Source organism: Schistocerca americana, chromosome 8, assembly GCF_021461395.2.
Source record: "Schistocerca americana isolate TAMUIC-IGC-003095 chromosome 8, iqSchAmer2.1, whole genome shotgun sequence".
In the NCBI taxonomy this organism is placed as follows: Eukaryota; Metazoa; Arthropoda; class Insecta; order Orthoptera; family Acrididae; genus Schistocerca; species Schistocerca americana.
The window spans coordinates 445,996,947-446,015,035 of NC_060126.1; the positions used below are offsets into that span (position 1 = coordinate 445,996,947).

General features: G+C 44.1%; 1 non-coding gene across 1 annotated transcript; it reads right to left on the reverse strand.

Annotated features, from left to right (window-relative positions):
• Positions 1-8,118: 8,118 nt before the first annotated feature.
• On the reverse strand, positions 8,119-8,193 carry Trnas-cga. The gene has a single exon. It is a non-coding gene; the product is annotated as a tRNA-Ser (tRNA).
• Positions 8,194-18,089: the final 9,896 nt, after the last annotated feature.

Below are 18,089 nucleotides of genomic sequence, written 5' to 3' on the forward strand. Positions count from 1 at the left end.
CCCTTAGAACTTAGAACTACTTAAACCTAACTAACCTAACGACATCACACACATCCATGCCCGAGGCAGGATTCTTACCTGCGACCGCAGCGGTCGCGCGGTTCCAGACTGTAGCGCCTAGAACCACTCAGCCACATTGGCCGGCCCGTATAGGTTTGAACTTACGTAAAATGTTTAGTGCAAATCGCCAAGTTCTATTCATTCTCAAATTCTAGATGAATATAGTGGTAGTTTTCGCGCCGTTAGTTCAAATGGTTCAAATGGCTCTGAGCACTATGGGACTTAACTTCTGAGGTCATCAGTCTCCTAGAACTTAGAACTACTTAAACCTAACTAACCTAAGGACATCACACACATCCATGCCCGAAGCAGGATTCGAACCTGCAACCGTAGCGGTCGCTCGGTTCCTGACTGTAGCGCCTTGAACCGCTCGGTCACCCCGGCCGGCCGCCGTGAGTTACCGCAACTTCAAGACATACATACATATAGTTTCTAACTATAATACTTGACTTGAAGGTTTAACGTAATGACACTAAGGTTACAACTGGTAATTCGTAGATTATGACAGCATTTTAAATTTTTAAATTCGGTCAATAATTGGTTCTCGAATAGCCAATCTGCAACTGCTACTGTGACCTGGCGACATTTTAGTATTATAGATAGAACAAATAATTGAGGAAGTTGGCTGAAGGTGCTACTCTGAGCTGCAACAGACCAGTCAGAAGACTGATGATCTAAAAACAAAAAAAGAAGAATTTCACGAGTCCCTGTAGCCTGAAGTAGAATCTAGGAAGAGAGAGCCTTGGGTGGCTGCAAAGAACGAAGGAACCATCAAGAGAATGAAGGAATATTGGTGTCAAAGGAAGATGAGATCGCGTGATAGATATTACGTTAAAGTCGATTGAAAACGAAGTAAGTAACGTCGAAGCCGACAGGAAAAAGGAAGAAAGGACGGTTAGAGTTTAACGTCTCGTTGACATCGATGTCATAAGAGACGAAGCACACGCTTTGACTGTTTCAAGAATGGGGAAGGAAACCGGCCGTGCCGACAGGAAGCGTCATGAACGAAGGAAAAAACAGAGTCATGTTGCAGGGTTTCTCGTAAATATTTATTCCTGTGTCTTCTTTAGGGAAAGTATAAGGCGCAAGAAGCGCGGCAAGAGTGGAGTGGTTGCGAAACCCAGTGACCTACTCATTGGCACGTGTTAAAGCTGAAATGCCGAAACTGAGCGCTGTGGCCGACTGAGACAGCAGAAGGCTCGCTTCGAGAAACGGCTGCAGCAGATCTGTCCCCAGCGGGCGAGGATGCAAAAGGGTGACGCGGGTAACTTCTGGAGAATACAGCATCGCGAGAACTAAGAGTCTCGAACGCGAAAATAAATTCTAAAAACAAGAAACAATCTTCGTTTAACACAGAATGTTTTTCTTTTCCGTTCCCACATGGACTGATTTGCGGCCTGACTGACTTCAGAAAACATTCTAGGCAGGAAAAAGCCCCCGCTCACAAGCTAACAGTGCCTGCTGCCAACAGCAAATCGGACACTGTCCGTCACAACGCCTTCGTAGCAGAACCAGGAAAGCAGTGCTTGTGCACGAACGGAAGTGTGTCCGTCCCAAACCCAAAACAAACGCGACGGAACAGACATCAAACAAGCAGGAAACTAAAGAGCAAGCAGAAGCAGATTGCCTGTGGAGGAATATACATCTGCGACGCAGCCACCAGAAGCGATTCAAGAACAGATGGATTCCGGGATCTGTCGAGATTCTCAACTCTTCCGTCTGTCGAGAAACGGGGGTTGGACAAATATGTTAAAACATCGCAAGAAATGCATGCTTGAACATAAATGCAGTCGCTGGCCAAGCCTTCAGGTTGCAGTATCGTTTCTGACCACGAACAAATGGTTCAAATGGCTCGGAGCACTATGGGACTTAACATCTATGGTCATCAGTCCCCTAGAACTTAGAACTACTTAAACCTAACTAACCTAAGGACATCACACAACACCCAGTCATCAGGAGGCAGAGAAAATCCCTGACCCCGCCGGGAATCGAACCCGGGATGACCACGAACAGCACCTCGCAATGCCCTTCACTCGTTGCAAGCGCCAGCCGTCCACAGAATAGTGTTCCGTGTAGCTGCGAGCGCATTTACATCAAAGCTAACAAAGGAACATTCCCAAGTGACAATAAATGGACTTGATGAAACTTGGCTCGACGACAGCGGTACAGTCTTGGGACGTAAACAGCTTCCGATGTTGGAAGAACTTTCAAACCTAGTCCTGTTGAATGATTATCATGTCAATCTCTACTTGAGAAACAATATAATCAAGACACAGTAATGACTACATAATCTATTTTCTTCGCCAAGGCTTACCAATGTACTGAAATACGCCTGTTACAAATCAGGATATTTAGGGTATTACCCTCGACAATTTGAAATAGTGCTGAATTTTGTTTTGTATTGTGTTCTCCGTTGTGTAAAGAAAAGTTACGTTTTCAGCATTTTTTTTTTTTACAGACTGTCGTTACTGTAAATATTTTCTACCACAACAACGAGTTACTTAATATTTTCGAAGAAGAAAACACCCTAATGAAGTGGTAAACTAAAAAACCAAGAAAACCAAGCATGTAAAACGTAAAGTAACAGCTTAAAACATAAAACAAAGCCGACCGGTGTGGCCGAGTGGTTGTAGGCGCTTCAGTCTGGAACCGCGCGACCGCTACGGCCGCAGGTTCAAATCCTGCCTCGGGCAGGGGTGTGTGTGATGTCCTTAGGTTGCCGGCCGGAGTGGCCAAGCGGTTAAAGGCGCTACAGTCTGGAACCGCGAGACCGCTACGGTCGTGGATGTGTGTGATGTCCTTAGGTTAGTTAGGATTAAGTAGTTCTAAGTTCTAGGGGACTGATGACCTTAGAAGTTAAGTCCCATAGTGCTCAGAGCCGTTTGAATCATTTGTCCTTAGGTTAGTTAGGTTTACGTAGTTCTAAGTTCTCGGGGACCGATGACCTCGGATGTTAAGTCCCATAGTGCTCAGAGCCATTTGAACCATAAAACAAATGTTGAGTAAAATAATAATTAGAATAGTTATCAGTCTTTAGGTATTTTAATGAGGTATTTTGAAAATACTCCGACAGCACGTTGTGTACAGCTTATTTTCCAAAAATTGTATTTCAGAAACCAGCTTTATTACAGAGGGTTGTATGTGACTTGAAAGCTTCTTTAATTTAAGCTGTAACAAAAGTTTTCATTTGCCGAATTAATTGATGGTAGTGGGGTATTTCGCAAAATTTCAAATAATGTCGAAAGTTGATTTACAGTTTTCAAAAACATTATTTATATGAAAAACGTTATCTACATATCATCATTTCGAAGATATTCCCTCTAAATCTAAAATACCAAAATACCTTTCGGTATGTGTTTTACACCTTAGAACTATCACTGGGCATATATAAAAAAAAAATACGTTACACTATTTTACCCCTCTACATACACGCCAAGTTTCATCAAAATCATTTACTGACACTCGAGACAGTTCCTCTGTTAAGTGAATGTCAACGTGACCAAGTTGTTGGTGCTCATATGGTGGGTCTTTCGGCAACCAACGATGTCGAAGTGTTTGGTGCTTCAAAAGGCACCGTATCGAAGATTTACACAGCGCACAGAGAAAGCGGTAAAACCTCATTCTAAGTCATAAAGCGGACGAAAGTGCATGTTGAGTGATCGTGATGGACAGGCTTTGAAGAGGACTGTGACGAAAAATAAGAGTACGGCAGCTGCGAAATTCACTGCAGAGCTCGCGAACTCTGTCAACATCAAAACAACTGGAAGGGAGCTCCATAATCAGGGAACTGCAGGGCGAGCTAGAATTCCAGTACCGCTCATCAGTTATAGAAACACTCGTAACAGGAAAAGATGGCGCCGAATTAAAAAAACCTTTACTATGGAAAAAGGGAAGAAAGTAATTTGGTCGCATAAGTCTTGTTTCACTAACTTTCCAACTTCTGGCCGAGTTTACGTCCCAAAACTGAAACGTGGCAGGAGTTCGGTAACGATATGGGTAGCCATATCGTGGTATTCCATGGGCTCCACGGTTATTCTGGAAAGTCTCTTTACTGTCAAGGATGGGTGTTATGTTGTCCTCATCTTCATTTCATACTCAACGACGCACAGGTCTCCCTTCCAGTAATGCCATGCAATCATTTTATTTTTACTTCTAGATATACATCTCCATCTACATGCTCCGCAGGCCACCGCACGGTGCGTGGTGGGGGGTACCCTACACCACTACTAGTGTTTTCCTTTCCTGTTCCGCTCATATATAGAGCGAGGGAAAACGACTATATGCCTCCGTATGAGCCAAAGTTTCCGTATCGTATGTTCGTGGCCCTTACGTGAAATGTATGTTGGCGGCAGTACAATCGTTCTGCAGTCACCTACAAATGCCGATTCTCTAAGTTTTCTCAATAGTGTTCCTCGGAAAGAACGTCGCCTTCCCTCCAGGAATTCCCATTTGAGTTCCCCAAGCATCTCCCTATTTCTTGCATATTGCTCGAACCTATCGGTAACAAACCGGGCAGTCCGCCTCTGAATTACTTCGATTTCTTCCTTCAATCCGACCTGGTACGGATCCCAAACACTCGAGCAGTATTCAAGGATAGATCGCACCAGCGTCCTATTTGCGGTCTCCTTTACAGGTGAACCACTCTTTCCTAAAATTCTCCCAATAAACGGATGTCAACCATTCGTCTTCCCTGTTCTCACACGCTCGTTCCATCTCATATCACCCTGCAACGTTACGTCCAGATATTTAAATGACGTGAATGTGTCAAGTAGCACGGTACTAATGCTGCATCCAAACAGTATGGGTTTGTTTTTCCTACTCATCCGTATTAAGTTAAATTTTTCTGCATTTAGAACTATGTACCGTTCATCTCACCAACTAGAAATTTTGTCTAACTCATCTTGAATCCACCTCCAGTCACTCAACTTCGACACCTTACCGTATACCATCATCAACAACAGCAAATAGCTGCCCACTCTGTCCGCCATGTAATAGCGATCCCATCACACTTCCTAGAGGCAATCCTGACGAGACCCTTGTCTCTGATGAACACTCGCTGTCGAGGACAACATACCGGATTCTGGAACTTAAGAAGTCTTCGAGCCACTCACATACCTGGGAATCTATTCCATACTGAATGGATCTCCGTTAACAGTCTGCAGAGGGGTACTGTGTCAAATGATTTTCGGAAATCTAGAAATATGGAAACTGCCTGTTGCACCCCAATCCATAGTTCACAGTATATCATTTGAGAAGAGGGCAAGCTTATTTTCACACGATCGAAGCTTTGTAAAACCGTAGTGCTTCGTGGACATTAGCTTTTCGGGCACAAGGAAATGTATTTTATTCGAAGTCAGTAGTTGTTCAGGAATTGTGCAGCAAACTGATGCTAAGGATATTGATCTTTAATTTTGCGGGTCCATTCTTTCATCTTTCTTATATACGGGAGTCACCTGCGTTTTTTTCCAGTCGCGTGGGGCTTCGTGTTGGGCGAAAGATTCGCGATAAATGCAAGCCAGTAAGGGGTAACTTCTTAGAAAGTTGAGGAAAGGCAACACATAACGGAAAAGTTGCTCCGTTAAGGAGCATCGACTTTCCCGAACGCAGGTAGGAAAGATAGGAAGACACAGCATGTCTCCTCCCCCCTCCCCCCCCCCCCCTCCCCGCCCCCAATCAATAAGCTCGATCTGCTGAGCCCTAGAGATCTTTGTTCGCAGTGTTAGAGCTAACATGTAAGTAAAATACTCATAATGGTGAGTGCACCCTTAAATATTTTATACCATACAAACTATGAAGCTTCCACAGTTGTTAAAGTTTGCTGCTATTATAATTCTTAAAATAACAGCATGACGCAGGTACTTGGAAAATTTTTGAACACGTGCTGTTTATATTTTGTATTTATCTCAGCTCCAGTTTCGTGGAGCGATGTACTAACCCCTGAAATAACCAAATTACATAAAAATGTTTTAATACAATAGTGATACTATATTCCTACTATTGATGCTGTGGTTTTTAGTCGTAATATTGATTTGTTTCAGCTCTTCATGCTACCCTTTAGTTCCTTCTCATTAGTTATTAGACGTGTTCATCTAATCGTCAGCATTCTCCTGTAGCGCCACCTTCAGAAGCGTCTTCTCACTTTAAATGTGAACGTTTTAGCTTAGGCATTACCGTGACTCTTGCTGATATCGGATGAAACAACAAGTTCACTTGGTAAAAAACTTTCTCTAGTCAAGATCGCACAGATACTCATTTATTTTCGACAACCGATTTTGGCAGGCTTTGCTGTTATCTTCTAGTCTTATTAAATATTATTTATAAACATTTATTTATAAATAAATATTCATGCAAGCTTGACTATAGAAAGTTTTTTACCAACTAAAACAGATCGCTCCTTTGGAGTGTTTATTAGCGGCTGATGACTGCTGTATTTAGCTTGTGTGGCGAGTTTTTGACTGCTTGGTCAAAGTCCGTGCTAGACTTATTACTCCATGCAGCTACACTTCACATCGCCCCCTTAACGCTCCATTATTACGTTGGTGCAGAGATTCAGCTTTGCAGCTCTTGTGATTTACCTCAGGGTCCAACTACGTTGTGCCCTGCTCTTCCTCGGCATTGAAATTCCTCCTTCGTTTCCATAAGTGAAGTGGCTATAAACCAAAACATTGCTTCCCTATTAGAGTGGCTCCAATCAACTCTCTATACTCGTATTGTCATAAACTTTCCTAAACAGTTACACGTTTCACGGGAAATTACTATTTCCAGAACCACCTAATATTACTGTCTCAAAGAACTCTCATTAACATGCCTGTGAATGGTAGATATCAACAATCTCTTATACATATCATATTCGTGTTCCTTGGTGCCGGAGATGTTCCATGGTACCGGAGCTCCTTCGTTCCTCCTTACTCCACGGAAATTACAAAGAGGTAGACTCACCAACTGTTGAGTAATACTTTTCCGCAGTACGTGACCCGATGTTTACAAACTAATTGCGATCACGCACATCTTGAAACGTCCCCTTCGAAAAATTATGAATGACAGTTCTGGAAAAACTCTTAAGTTATTTGATTTTCAAGCAGCTGAGCAAAACTCAACGTACTCAAACAGTTTTCTCTTTACTTATTCTGATCATCACTAAAACTGACACGCAATATTTTTAGCGCAACGCAATCTGTCTTTCAATAATCCCTACAAAAGAATGGCCCTGACAAACAATAACCTATACCTTTCATGAATCACTTACCTTACAAAAATCTTCGTAACTCGAACTACTGCAATACAGCGAGCGCCAGTATTGCCAGTTAAATAAATGATTCTAACTACTGAAGGCACTAACTACTGATAGGCATAGTTAGCAAATGAAAGATTTTCATAGAGAACAAACAACGTATTTACCTTAATAACGTTCAAAAGTCATTATATAATTTTGTGACACCCAATTAAACAATTTTCCTGTTTCTGACGGACACACGTCTAGATCGTCCGCTCAAACCTCTGGTATCTCTCTCCTCACATCCACCACTGCTGGAGGCTCACCTCCAACTGCCCAACGCTACGCGCTGTTCACATCCAACTGCCCAACACTACACAAGCGAATATTCCAACAGTGAGTCCAACCAGCCACAGACTGCACACAGCGCACTCAGCGATTTTCATACAGAGCACTACGTGGCGTTAGCAACATAAAACCCTAAACAGCCTACTCTTACAATCTTTGCTTTGAACTCCATGTTTGACGTATGTGATACTTGTCCTTTCATGAATGGCATGGATCACTACACTTTTCTCATTTCTCAACAAGAGAAATTTCAAGCAAGTTTACTATTAGGAGTCTATTTATTACTACGAAGTGTTTCGAAGGGGTTTTATGTGTATAGATAAGGAGTGTATGTGTTGTGTTACGACGTTGGGGTAACCTCACATCTTTGTTCACAAAGATATCATATTTTATATGCGAACCATCATACTTTGGAAATAAGGATGTGATGTAAAATGAAATTTTCAATCTACAGCGGAGTGTACGCTGATATGAAACTTCCTGGCAGATTAAAACTGTGTGCCGGACCGAGACTCGAACTCGGGACCTTTGCCTTTCGCGGGCAAGTGCTCTACCGACTGAGCTACCCAGGCACGACTCACGCCCCGTCCTCACAGCTTTAATTCCGCCAGTACCTCGTCTCCTACCTTCCAAACTTCACAGAGGCAAAGGTCCCGAGTTCGAGTCTCGGTCCGGCACACAGTTTTAATCTGCCAGGAAGTTTCAAGGATGTGATGGTTCGTATGTCACGTATTACGACAGAGAAAGGAGGCTGTGCCCACCCCACGCTGTGACGCAGGTCATGCGATACCGATATGCACATATACAGATGGCGGTAGTACCACGTACACAAGGTATAAAAAGGCAGTTTATTGGCAGAGCTGTCGTTTACACTAATGTGATTCATCGGAAAAGGCTTGCGACGTGTTTATGGCTACACAACGGGAATTAACAGATTTTGAAACGCGGAATGGTAATTGGAGTTAGACGCATGGGTCATTCCATTTCGGAAATCGTTGGAGAATTCAGTATTCCGAGATCCACAGTGACAAGGGTGTGCCGAGGTTGCCAAATTTCAGGAATTACCTCTCACCGCGGGCAACGGCCTTCACTTGGCGACAGAAAGCAGCGGCGTTTGCGTAGAGTTGCCAGTGCTAACAGACAAGCAACACTGCTTGTAATAACCGCAGAAGTCAATGTGACATACGACGAACTTATCCGTTAGGACTGTGCGGCGGATTTTGGAGCTAATGGCCTATGGCAGCAGACGACTGAGGCGAATGCCTTTGCTGAGAATGGTGTGGACTGTATTGACATGGAATAGACTGGGTCCTTTGGTCCAGCTGAACCGATCATTGGCTGGAAATGGCTATGTTCGGCTACTTGGAGACCATGTGCAGCAAACAACGTTGGAATTTTTATGGATGACAATACCTCGTGTCACGGGGCCACAATTGTTCGCGACTGGGCTGAAGAACTTTCTAGATAATTCGAGTGAATGATTTGGTCACCCAGATTGCCCGTCACGAATACCATCAAATATTTATGAGACTAATCGTGAGGTCAGTTCGTGCACAAAATCATGCAGCGGCAACACTTTTCGCAATTATGTATGGCTATAGAGTATTTCTGCAGGGGACTTCTAACGACTTGTTGTGTCCATTCCAAGTCGAGTTGCTGTACTACACCAGGCAAAATGAGGTCGACACAATATTAGGAGGTATCCCATGACTTTTGTCGACTCAGCGTACACACATAAATTCACCTGAAAGTGGAGGTTTAAACCTTCGAAACGCGTTGTGGAAATAAGTAAACAGTGATTGATAGTAGTAAGCATGCTGCTTCATTCGACTTCCATCCCCTTCTTTTCTGACTGTTTATCGCAAACATTTCTCTTGTGTAGAAGGCTACACTACATACAAACAGCTTTGCAAAAGACCTTTAAGTTTGTATTAGGTGTATAACTATACCTCCACTAACAGTTACTTAGTTCAAAAATTATCACGTCGCGCACTCTAAGTATTATCTTTTTATTGCGCAATTAAAAGGTCTTTAATGTGGCAGGTATTGCTACATCAATTGATTACAGTCACTGAAGAAAATTAACAATAATATCACTTATCTTGCATTTGCAATCCAACGACGATCTCGCTCTGGCTTTGGCTCGAAACTAAAATGTTGTCTAGGTAGCGTGACTACCGCTGTTGGTGCGAAAGGCACGCGGATGTTAATTACGCCTACTTGAAGAACTTACGAAGACAATCTTTCAGGATTAAATTTGATGATTTATGTTTTTCATTGCAACGTGCTTCATACTTTTTTTAAACAACGGTCACATGAAAATAATTCTTGACACTCACTTTTCACAAAAATTCACATTTATTAAACTTTTTATACTTTCGCATGTTCAAAACATTACTTCATCATACAGTTTCGCAGCCGTTCCTGCTCTTAATAAAACTCACAACATTTTTCATTGTCCACAACTCAGACTCATCTTTTCATTTCCAACACAAAGTCAAGACTGTTCATATTCAGTACGAAAACTTGACTAGTCTGTACGCTTCCGCGCCAAAACTCACAAGCCAGCATCAAAGATAACAATAACTACAAAGATATTCACACTAGATATTATATCGATTTCAACATCTCAGAATATCGACATACATACATATAAAAATGAAACCAAATTTGAATAGAGTGAAAAAATGAGACAGTACGTAGAAAAATATTCATCAATCTACGGTATCGAAAAATAGGGTTGGCGGGTGGTAATGGTTTCGCAAATAAAGAACCATTACAGGTGTTAACAAATTCTCTTCTTCTGAAACAATTTTGTAGCTATTTGTACTCTGCATTTTACATTCTCTTTACTCATCATTATCAATATTTAAAATCTCTGACGTGTCTCATATGTTAAAAGTGAGGACGACCGCAGGTTACATTTCGAGAGAGATGGGGTGGCGCAGTAACAAAATAAGCCCTTTCCCCTCCCCGACCCATTCCTCGCAGAGCAGAATGCTGGATCCGCTACAGGTCCGCGGTGTCGCTGCTACCCACGATCCTCCACAGATGCCTGGAGCAGATGGGCTATAGTCAGACGATTGAAGGCGTCCTATTTACACTCATCCGCAAGAGCACCATCAGACGCTCAATTGACGATTATGCCGCCCGATATCGCTAGTAATCGTGTGTCGTAGAAACTTTGGACAGTTTCTAAGTTGGATTTCAGTGAACTAATTGCAGCAGATCAGTCTTTTGATGACAAATAAACTAAAATTATTAGTACTATAAAATTTCCTGCGTGTTCTTCGTACGAAAGATGTCCCAAGACGAAATCATGTTATGTTCTGTACTCCAAAACTCTCGAGAAGCACTCTGCTCAGTATCAAGCAGAATCTAAATATGTTTCCAGAGATCCAAAATGCAGAATATTTCATCCATTTAACACTCACACTTTTGTACTTCAAAAATCTCAGAACGGTTTATTGTAGAGATAAAGAAGTACACTACTGACCATTAAAATTGCTACACCACGAAGATGACGTGCTACAGACACGAAATTTAACCGACAGGAAAACGATGCTGTGATATGCAAATGATTAGCTTTTCAGAGCATTCAACAAGGTTAGCGCCGGTGGCGACACCTACAACGTGCTGACAAGAGGAAACTTTCCAACCGATTCCTCATACAAAAAACAGCAGTTGACCGGCGTTGCCTGGTGAAACGTTGTAGTGATGCCTCGTGTAAGGAGGGGAAATGCGTACCATCACGTTTCCGACTTTGGTAAATGTCGGATTGTAGCCCATCGCGATTGCGAGACATTGCTGCTCGCGTTTGTCGAGATCCAATGACTGTTAGTAGAATATGGAATCGGTGGGTTCAGGAGGGTAATACGGAACGCCGTGCTGGATCCCAACGGCCTCGTATCACTAGCAGTCGAGATGACAGGCATCTTATCCGCAAGGCTGTAACGGATCGTGCAGCCACGTCTGGATCACCGAGTCAACAGATGGGGACGTTTGCAAGATAACAACCATCTGCACGAACAGTTCGTCGAAGTTTGCAGCAGCATGGACTAGCAGCTCGAAGACCATGGCTGCGGTTACCCTTGACGCTGCATCACTGACAGGAGGGCCTGCGATGGTGTACTCAACGACGAACCTGGGTGCACGAATGACAGGACGTCATTTTTTCGGATGAATCCAGGTTCTGTTTACAGCATCTTGATGGTCACATCCGTGTTTGACGACATCGCGGTGAACGCACATTGGAAGCGTGTACTCGTAATCGCCATACTGGCGTATCACCCGGCGTGATGGTATGGGGTGCCATTGGTTACACGTCTCGATCACCTCTTGTTCGCATTGACGGCACTTTGAACAGTGAACGTTACATTTCAGTAGTGTTACTACCCGTGGTTCTACCCTTCATTCGATCCCCGCGAAACCCTACATTTCAGCAGAGTAATGCACGACCGCATGTTGCAAGTCCTGTACGGGTCTTTCTGGATACAGCAAATGTTCGACTGCTGCCTTGGCCAGCACATTATCCAGATCTCTCAACAACTGAAAACGTCTGGTCAAGGTGGCCGAGCAACTGGCTCGTCACAATACGCCAGTCACTACTCTTGATGAACTGTGGTATCGTGTTGAAGCTGCATGGGCAGCTTTACCTGTACACGTCATCCAAGCTCTGTTTGACTCAATGCCCGGGCGAATCAAGGCCGTTATTACGGCCAGAGGTGGTTGTTCTGGGTACTGATTTCTTAGGATCTATGCACCCAAATTGCGTGAAAATGTAATCACATGTCAGGTGTAGTATGATATATTTGTCCAATGAATACCCGTTTATCGTCTGCATTTCTTCTTGGTGTAGCAATTTTAATGGCCAGTAGTGTATCAGCATTACGTTCCTCCACCTTCCTGTTCTACTCGTAAATGTTACGCGGAATGAAAGTCTGCCTGTACACTCTCAATGAACTTTTCGCTCGACACGTGTATTAGATTTTAAAGTGAAATCCTTTTTGTAATACACAAATCTGAGATTTAGTGTATCTCTCAGCGGCTGCTGAGAATTTATCATATACTGTCGTCATGATTAAATTAATCCAAAATAATACCCGCTATTCGTTTTCGATCTATTTCTCTTTCTTTACTTAGCAATCGCGGTAAAACCATACGTGTGAAAGACATCTTATTTTATTCATACAGAAAATGCGGCAAATGATAGAAGTAGATTTACACCACTAGCCCTTAAAATTGCTACACCAGGAAGAAATACAGATGACAAACGGGTATTCATTGGACAAATATATTATACTAGAACTGACATGTGATTACAGTTTCACGCAATTTGGGTGCATAGATCCCGAGAAATCAGTACCCAGGACAACCACCTCTGGCCGTAATAACGGCCTTGATACGCCTGGGCATTGAGTCAGACAGAGCTTGGATGGCGTGTACAGGTACAGCTGCCCATGCAGCTTCAACACGATACCACAGTTTATCAAGAATAGTGACTAGCGTATTGTAACGAGCCAGTTGCTCGGCCACCATTAACCAGACGTTTTCAATTGGTGAGAGATCTGGAGAATTTGCTGGCCAGGGCAGCAGTCGAACATTTTCTGTATCCAGAAAGGCCCGTACAGGACTTGCAACATGCGGTCGTGCATTATCCTGCTGAAATGTAGGGTTTCGCAGGGATTGAATGAAGGGTAGAGCCACGGGTCGTAACACATCTGAAATGTAACGTCCACTGTTCAAAGTGCCGTCAATGCGAACAAGAGGTGACCGAGACGTGTAACCAATGGCACCCCATACCATCACGCCGGGTGATAGCCCAGTATGGCGGTGACGAATACAGGCTTCCAATGTGCGTTCACCGCGATGTCGCCAAACACGGATGCGACCATCATGATGCTGTAAACAGAACCTGGATTCATCCGAAAAAATGACGTTTTGCCATTCGTGCACCCAGGTTCGAAACTGAGTACACCATCGCAGGCGCTGCTGTCTATGATGCAGCGTCAAGGGTAACCGCAACCACGGTCTCCGAGCTGATAGTCCATGCTGCTGCAAACGTCGTCGAACTGTTCGTGCAGAAGGTTGTTGTCTTGCAAACGTCCCCATCTGTTGGCTCAGGGATCGAGACGTGGCTGCACGATTCGTTACAGCCATGCGGATAAGATGCCTGTCATCTCGACTGCTAGTGATACGAGGCCGTTGGGATCCAGCACGGCGTTCCGTATTACCCTCCTGAACCCACCGATTCCATATTCTGCGATCAGTCATTGGATATCGAACAACGCGAGCAGCAATGTCGCGATACGATAAACCGCAATCGCGATAGGCTACAATCCGACCTTTATCAAAGGTACGCATTTCTCCTCCTTACACGAGGCATCACAACAACCTTTCACCAGGCAACGCCTGTCAACTGCTGTTTGTGTATGAGAAATCGGTTGGAAATTTTCCTCATGTCAGCACGTTGTAGGTGTCGTCACCGGCGCCAACCTTGTGTGAATGCTCTGAAAAGCTAATCATTTGCATATCACAGCATCTTTTTCCTGTCGGTTAAATTTCGCGTCTGTAGCACGTCATCTTCGGGGTGTAGCAATTTTAATGGCCAGTAGTGTATTTGTCTTTCTTTCCATATTTAATCGCGGAAAAACCATCCGCGTGAAAGACAGTTTATTTTATTCATACAGAAAATGCGGCATACAATAGAAGTAGGTTTCGTATCATAGATCTTCTAAAGAAAACCCAAAGAAGAGCAGCACGTTTCGTCAGTAAACGCGAAAGCATCATGGAGATGATCAACTAATTCCAGTGGTAGACTCTGCGAGACAGGAAGATATAGTCTATTGTTAAAGTTCCGAGAGCGTACGTCCTAGAAAGGTTAACCGATATATTGCTAGTAGCGCCACTACGATGATGCAAAACAGGTTTGCTTTAAATACAAGCCGAAACGGTCTTGAGCGTTACTTACCTTTGAGACTGGACACCGTGAGGTGGTGTTAGTCAAGAATGCCTTTATGGCGATAAAGATGCCCTTATAACACCTCACTGAGTTTGAACGGGGTCGTGTAATAGGGCTACGAGAAGCTGGATGTTCCTTTTGTGATACTGCAGAAAGACTTGGCAGGAGTGTAGCCACTGCACATGATTGCTGGCAGCGATGTTTGCAAGAAAACCGGTCTCCGGACAGCCACATGGCACTACCGAGAGGGAAGACCGTTGTGTTCGTCGTACAGCTCTGGCACACTGTTCTGCGTCTGCAGCTGCAATGTGAGCAGCAGTTGGCACCACGGTTACACAAAGGACTGTTCCACATCGGTTACTTCAAGGACAGACGCCATGCACCGTGCGTTCCACTGACCTCAAACCAGCGTCATTTGCGACTTCAGTGGTGTTATGTGAGATCTCATTGGAGCGCAGAGTGGAGGTCCGTTGTGTTTTCTGATGAAAGCTGGTTCTGGTGTGTTGTTAGGAGGAGGCCAACCGAGGACCTGAATCCATCCTGTCTGCACGCTAGACACACTGGTCTACGCCCGAAGTTATGGTCTACATCTACATTTATACTCCGCAAGCCACCCAAAGGTGTGTGGCGGAGGGCATTTTACGTGCCACTGTCATTACCTCCCTTTCCTGTTCCAGTCGCGTATGGTTCGCGGGAAGAACGACTGTCTGAAAGCCTCCGTGCGCGCTCTAATCTCTCTAATTTTACATTCGTGATCTCCTCGGGAGGTATAAGTAGGGGGAAGCAATATATTCGATACCTCATCCAGAAACGCACCCTCTCGAAACCTGGCGAGCAATCTACACCGCGATGCAGAGCGCCTCTCTTGCAGAGTCTGCCACTTGAGTTTATTAAACATCTCCGTAACGCTATCACGGTTACCAAATAACCCTGTGACGAAACGCGCCGCTCTTCTTTGGATCTTCTCTATCTCCTTCGTCAAACCGATCTGGTACGGGTCCCACACTGATGAGCAATACGCAAGTATAGGTCGAACGAGAGTTTTGTAAGCCACCTCCTTTGTTGATGGACTACATTTTCTAAGCACTCTCCCAATGAATCTCAACCTGGTACCCGCCTTACCAACAATTAGTTTTATATGATCATTCCACTTCAAATCGTTCCGTATGCATACTCCCAGATATTTTACAGAAGTAACTGCCACCAGTTTTTGTTCCGCTATCATATAATCATACAATAAAGGATCTTTCTTTCTATGTATTCGCAATACATTACATTTCTCTATGTTAAGGGACAGTTGCCACTCCCTGCACCAAGTGCCTATCCGCTGCAGATCTTCCTGCATTTCGCTACAATTTTCTAATGCTGCAACTTCTCTGTATACTACAGCATCATCCGCGAAAAGCCGCATGGAACTGCCGACACTATCTACTAGGTCATTTATATATATTGTGAAAAGCAATGGTCCCATAACACTCCCCTGTGGCACGCCAGAGGTTACTTTAACGTCTGTAGACGTCTCTCCGTTGATAACAACATGCTGTGTTCTGTTTGCTAAAAACTCTTCAATCCAGCCACACAGCTGGTCTGATATTCCGTAGGCTCTTACTTTGTTTATCAGGCGACAGTGCGGAACTGTATCGAACGCCTTCCGGAAGTCAAGAAAAATAGCATCTACCTGGGAGCCTGTATCTAATATTTTCTGGGTCTCATGAACAAATAAAGCGAGTTGGGTCTCACACGATCGCTGTTTCCGGAATCCATGTTGATTCCTACAGAGTAGATTCTGGGTTTCCAGAAACGACATGATACTCGAGCAAAAAACATGTTCTAAAATTCTACAACAGATCGACGTCAGAGATATAGGTCTATAGTTTTGCGCAACTGCTCGACGACCCTTCTTGAAGACTGGGACTACCTGTGCTCTTTTCCAATCATGCGGTTTCGTATGACAGCAGGAGCACTCTCGTCCGATACCAAGCACCCTGACTGGTGATTAGACCTGTTGTGCTGTCATTCATGAACAGCATTCCAAGGGGATGTTTTCCAACAGAATAACGCCCGCCCACGTAAAGCTGTTGTAACCCAATATGCTCTACATAATGCCGACATGTTACCTTTGTCTGCTCAGTCGTCAGCTCTGTCTCCAGTGAGCACATATGGGACATCAGGGGACGACAACTCCAGCGTCATCCACAAACAGCATTAACCGTCCCTGTATTGACCGGCCAAGTGGAACTCCATCGCACAAAACTAACATCCGGCACCCGTACAACACAACGCCTGCACGTTTGCACGCATACATTCAACACTCGGGCTGTTGCACCGATTATTAATGTAACACCATTTCACAACTGCAATCGCTTTTCTCGCGCTTACATTAACTTGTGATATGTGTTACCTAGACAATTGTACTCCCGAAATTTCATTACGCTACATTAATTATTATTTGGTGTTGAAATTTTTTTTGCATCAGTGCATATTAATGACATAGTAGGTAACGTCCGAAGTTCCGTGAGGCTTTTCACGGGTGATGCTGTTGTGTACAGGGAATTGCAAAGCTAGAAAATTGTACCAAAATGCAGGAAGACCTAGAGAGAATCGACGCTTGGTGCTAAGAGCGCCGGCCGGAGTGGCCGAGCGGTTCTAGGCGCTACAGTCTGGAACCGCGCGACCGCTACGGTCGCAGGTTCGAATCCTGCCTCGGGCATGGATGCGTGTGATGTCCTTAGGTTAGTTAGGTTTAAGTAGTTCTAAGTTCTAGGGGACTGATGACCTCAGAAGTTAAGTCCCATAGTGCTCAGAGCCATTTTTTTGCTAAGAGCGGCAGCTGACTCTCAACATAAACAAATGTAACGTATTGCGAACACATAGAGAGAAAGACCCTTCCTTTTATGGTTACGCCGCGCGGGATTAGCCGAGCGGTCTGGGGCGCTGCAGCCATGGACTGTGCGGCTGTTCCCGGCGGAGGTTCGAATCTTTCCTCGGGCATGGGTGCGTGTGTTTGTCCTTAGAATAATTTAGGTTAAGTAGTGTGCAAGCTTAAGGACTGATGACCTTAGCAGTTAAGTCCCATAAGATTTCACACACATTTGAACATTTTTCGGTGGCCGAGTGGTTCTAGGCCCTTCAGTCCGGAACCGCACGACCGCTACGATCACAGGTTCGAACCCTGTCTCGGGTATGGATGTGTGCGATGTCCTTAGGTTAGTTAGGTTTAAATAGTTCTAAGTTCTAGGGGACTGATGACCTCAGATGTTAAGTCCCATACTGCCCAGAGCCATTTGAACCTTTTTTTTATGGTTACACGATTGGCATCAGAACTTTCCTACAAAATTACTGGAAGCAGTTACTTCCGTAAAATATCTGGGAGTTTGCACACGGAGCGATTTGAAGTGGAAGGACCACATAAAATTAATCGCATTTAAGGCACAAGCCAGAGATTAATTGGAAATAGCTTACAAAACATTCATTCGGCCACTAGATGGATTTTTCTCACACGTCTTC